The sequence below is a fragment of the Tachypleus tridentatus genome, chromosome 12 (genome assembly GCF_004210375.1).
Source record: "Tachypleus tridentatus isolate NWPU-2018 chromosome 12, ASM421037v1, whole genome shotgun sequence".
NCBI lineage: Eukaryota > Metazoa > Arthropoda > Merostomata > Xiphosura > Limulidae > Tachypleus > Tachypleus tridentatus.
The window spans coordinates 106640919-106646498 of NC_134836.1; positions in this window are offsets into that span (position 1 = coordinate 106640919).

A 5580-nucleotide genomic window follows, 5' to 3' on the forward strand; every position below is an offset into this window, starting at 1 on the left:
TTCTGGCTATGCCTTACATAACGTGTTGTTATATTTCTATTCTTTATTAGTTATAGCGCTAAAATCCAGAGCTCGATTCCTCTGCAGTGCACAAAATGCAGATGTATAATTATGCAGCTTTGTAATAATAAAAAAACAATAAAACATATTATTGATCAAACAAACGAAAAACTAAACAACACAGCGAACATTATGATTATTAACATTGCTTTTCTCATTAACTTTCAGCCATGGAGGTGTTATAATGTGACGGTTAATCCTTCTATTTGTTTTTAAAACAGTAGCCCAAGAGTAAATGATGAGTGATACTTTACCTCTGGTCCATCACCACTAAATTAGGGACGTCTAGCGCAGTTACCCCTTGAGTAGCTTGGTGCAGAATTCAAAACAAACCATTGCTTCGAAATTAACCCTAGATTTTAACATTACAACTCCGGCAACTTACAACTGACCTACAGAGAGACGAAATTTTTAGAAGAATAAACTATTCAAATGTTTAAAAAAATCATGTAAATTCTATATATGTCTATAGGTATAAAGTTTCATGTTCAAATTATTTCGAAATTGCGTGAAGAAAACCTTGAAAGTTTTGAAATCAGCTGCCATTACAGATGTTACATTTCTCAGTTCCTGTATGCGTATTAAACTACGTTATAACAAAATATTCTTCGAGCTACCTCGATACCAGACGAATTTCTAATTGCTTGTGGTTTCGTGAAACAACCACACGAGGCGTCTCGAAAATTTGAAATAATTGGAATTCCTTTCTCGTCGTATAATTACAGTAAATTAATGAAACTATCTGAATGCGAGAAACAACTTTTCATACTGTTGTTTCTTACGTAATGATGTCACTTTCGGTACTGCTATAGTCACGGACAAGAACTTTGTAATCGTGTCCTCATTCGATTAATATCCTTCACTGATTAAAACAATAAACACGCGTCAAATCTCAGTTAAATTTTGTGCTTGTAGGAATTATGGTGCAAACAACTGAATTTTAACAGAGTGTCAGTAAACAAAAATGGTATAAATGTATACCATTTACAGAGGTTAGGGTTTTGTTTGTTTTGAATTTCGCGCAAAGCTACGCAAGGGCTATCTGCTCTAGCCGTCCCTTATTTAGCAGTATAAGACTAGAGGGAAGATAGCTTGTCATCACCACCCACCGCCAACTCTTGGGCTACTCTTTTACCAACGAATAGTCGGATTGATCGTCACATAATAACGCCCCCAAGGCTGAAAGAGTGAGCATGTTTGGTGCGACAGAGATTCAAACCAGGTACCCTCAGATTACGAGTCAAACTCTTTAACCCGTCTGGCCAAGCAGGGCTCTAGAGGTTAGGGAAGCTCTCAATTTGCCATGAATTATAATATCTGAAAATAAAATTTTAAACAGTCGATGGCATATTACAATGTGGACACAAAAGAAATTGTCTTAAGGCACGTTCACATACTTATGGAAAGCTTATATATTTCTTTTCACGGTTAGGCCTGAAACCGTAAGTACACTTACAAAAGCATATACGGTTGCATCACATCCTGAAGTTTTCCTTTTTTTTTTTTTTTCGAACACAAAATAATATCTCTGAATGCGATCTTAAGTGAACGCTAAAAGTAGATCATTACTTATAAGTTAAGCCTATCTATTTATTTGCATATGAATTTATATAAAGACAGATACACGCAAATTTAGCACCTATAAATTTCCTGCTATAATCTTTATTTTACAACAAACATATCGTTGATTAAATAAAATTATTTTACTCTCTATTAAATAATGTGTCTCCCACCAAACAAATATTTCCTGTTTTTAAACTGATTCACCTTCTGTTACCTACGTGACATTTGTTTACTTTCAAGGACAGCGTGGACATTTTAAATTAATAATGTAATATCACCTCTCACAGTAACGTCTGTATTCTTTGCATTGTCTCAGTTCAATAGTCCTATGAATAGGCCTAGCCTTATTCTTAATATCGTTTTAAGTTGATTATTTATTTTACTATGTGCAAGTAAAATGGGTCATGGAAGAATAAACTTCGTGGTGAATAGAGGACATTTTAACATATCCATACTGTCAAATGATTTTCTTACATTTATATTTTTATTTATTTTTGACAGTGTTTAGTTGCTTTTTTATGCCTTATGTCACTGTACTGTGTTTGTTGTCTGTAAGTCAGTCAGTAGACGTCAGAATGGCGTCACATAAGGGATCCACAGCGTTTGGATTTGTACTGTCGTGACGTCAGTAAAACATGCGTATGCCATGAATCACGAGAAGAATTATATTCTCTGCAGGCTATAACATAGCATGATATACGAACTCATAAAGCAAGGAATAAAATATTTGTTGCTTTTAATATTGGTTTAATTGCTCTTTAAACAGAACACTTGAGGAGATCCTGTGGAAGCACATCTAGTTAATACTTTGATGTCTTTCTTTTCATCTCTTCTAACATTTCATATTCAATGGAGAAAGTTAGGAAGTTTTGATTACTTACAGTTGGGTAGTTTTAGCCGCGACATAATTGCTCATATAATGGCTCTGAGTTTTTTTATTGTTTTTTCCAGGGCAAACTTTTAGTTCATACCTTCATTTCTAATTAGATCTCATTATAGCCGCGGTTACTGAAAATTCCCTTTTGTTTTATGCTTATTTTTTTGTTTTGTTTTAGTGTGCATTCTAATAGATTTTTATATATTTACATTTTTTCACTTTACCGTTTTGTTGTGATGATGTATATGTCCCTACAGACACAAACCTTGCATATAAGCTTCAAGTTACCTTTTACATACCATGCTAGAGAATATTAACATGTTTTAACATCTTCTTTATGAACGGTTTTACTTAACGTGTTCTAACATATTTGTGAACAGATTCACCTAACGTGTTCTAACATATTTTTTTGTGAACGGTTTCATTTAACGTGTTCTAACATATTTTTTGTGAAAAGTTTCATCTAACGTGTTCTAATATCATCCTTATGAACGGTTTCACCTAACCTGTTCTAATACACTCTTTGTGAACAGTTCCACTTGCTTGACTTACTTTTAAAAAATCGAACTACATGTATAACTTGGTATCAGATAGATATGAACATAAGAAAACATTAATGAAAGTTGAGGTGTACTGTTACATAAAAAACAACACTAAAATCATAACAGTGTGTTCTTCACGATAATTTCACAGGTTGAGCATAAATGGTCACTTTTATTTATTAATCAAAAGTTTTGACCAATGAAGTTCATTGTTCCAATAACATGAATTCTAATTAAAACCATCGATTATTCAGTTCATTTATGAGCATGTAATGAGCTGCACATGTAATATTTATATATAGTTTGTGATCTATATAAAGATTAACTTTTCATACAGTCTTAGTCGATTGGTGCTATTGATTTGCTTATCGATACATTTAATTCGGATTGCATTCATCGCTAACACTAAAAAAAGAACCCAATTAAAAAAAACCAACAAAATCCACTTTATAAGTTTATATTTTCTGATAGATATTAATTTGCATAAGTCATATTAATATCATATTTCATCTCAATTCTAATGACAAGTCTTATGCGCTAAACTGTAGATACTAGGACTTACCACTAAATTTATGTATTCTGGATATCAATAGATCTAATATTACCCGATTACTATTTTCATTGTTTCATTGTAAACTTGTAGTTTTATTATCTTTGTTGTTTGTAATTTATTTGGCTATTTAGGAAGCGGCCCGGCATGGCGAGGTGGGTTAAGGCGTTTGACTTGTAATCTGAAGGTCGCGGGTTCGATTCCCGCTTGCACCAAACATGCTCGCTCTTCCAGCCGTGGGGTGTTATAATGTTACAATCAATCCCACTATTCGTTGATAAAAGAGTAGCCCAAGAGTTGGCGGTGGGTAGTGATGACTAGCAGCCTTTCCTCTAGCCTTACATTGCTAAATTAGGGACGGCTAACGCAGATAGCCCTCGAGTGGCTTTGCGCAAAGTTTAAAAACAAGCTTAAGAAGTTATTTTCTGTTCTTTTAGAAAGCCGTTTATCTTGGTTTCCTGTAATTATTCGTAATAATACTTTCAGTTGTGTTATTAATTAGTTGTTTTGGTATAAACTTGTTTAACATTTTAAACAACGATATATAATTAATTGTTCCCTTTAGAAAAAGCGCTAATACAATGAGAGGGAGTTTTGATAATGCTCAATATTGAATTTTGAAAAAAAGAAAACAATCAATGTCTTTTTCTCATTCAACAGTCTAAGTGCCATATTTGAAAACGGTAGTTTACTGCGTGGTTTGTGTTTTATTATAAAGTAAGACTAATTTTTAGGCTTAACGCCGACCAGCGGCATCCTTTTGTTGTTATTTTTTTCTGCGAACGACACACAACTCAATTTTTACAAGTGAAATTTGTAAAATGAGTTACATAAAGCTATTATCTGAGTTTTGCATATCATACTTGCTTAAAAACTATCAATGATATCTCTAATATACCGTTCTGCATTTTATACTGCGTTGATGTTTTGCTGTGGTATTTCTGTTGCTGAAATATAGACTATTTAGACCATTGACGATTTTCCTTGTTTGGTTTCTCCATTTACAGAGCAAAAGCTGTTAAAAGCCAAGGTAATTTATAATATAATCTGGTTTCAACTTTTTAATTTTTTTCACAATTTCGCAAGCCAAACATTAGTCTACACTCGGCGCCATCTACAAAAAGCGTAGTGTCATCAAATAATATGAATAATAAATAAAAAAACTCAGAAAAACATTTCTAAAGATTTTGGCTGTTGAATTATGTTTAACAATGTAAAATCAAATTACATTAGCGTCAATGATTCAACTTTCCTCGGTGGACACAGTAGAAAGCCTAAAGTGGCTTTGATATTTAAAAACAAATATAGAAACAGATTTTGATGTAGATCAGAGAAAGAGAAAAACAGAAGTGGGTAATTTATAAGATGTACATAGTACACGATTCTTAGGTAAGAGGCCCATATTCCAAGATAACTTTATATGTAGTATATATCATTAAGCTTAAACTTGTCTCTGGTACTCAGCATTAGTCTGAAGGTTTATAACACTAAAAATCAAGTTTTCATACTTGTGGCAGGTACAACACGGATAACCCATTGTCTTGCTTTATGTCATTATTATCAAACAGACAAAAAAATTGAACTTTCAAGCCCTCATAAAGTAAAATACTGTTTTGCACTGCAAAAAATAAACATTAACATTCTATGAAGTCCTCACCACTTGGTGGCTCAGTGGAAAGTCTGAGGGCTTATATCAGGTTTTGATATCTACGGTGAGCAAAACGCTGGTAACGTATTGTGTATCTTCGTGGTTAACAATAAATAAACTCCAACAATAGAGACTTATCGCGTTCCTGCGTGACGTTTATTCCAAGCATTACTTGTTGGATACACTCATTAGACAATTGACAAACAACAAAGTGTTTAATTCATAAGACAAGCATTACTTGTTGGATACACTCATCAGACAGTTGACAAACAACAAAGTGTTTAATTCATAAGACAAGCATTACTTGTTGGATGGATACACTCATCAGACAGTTGACAAA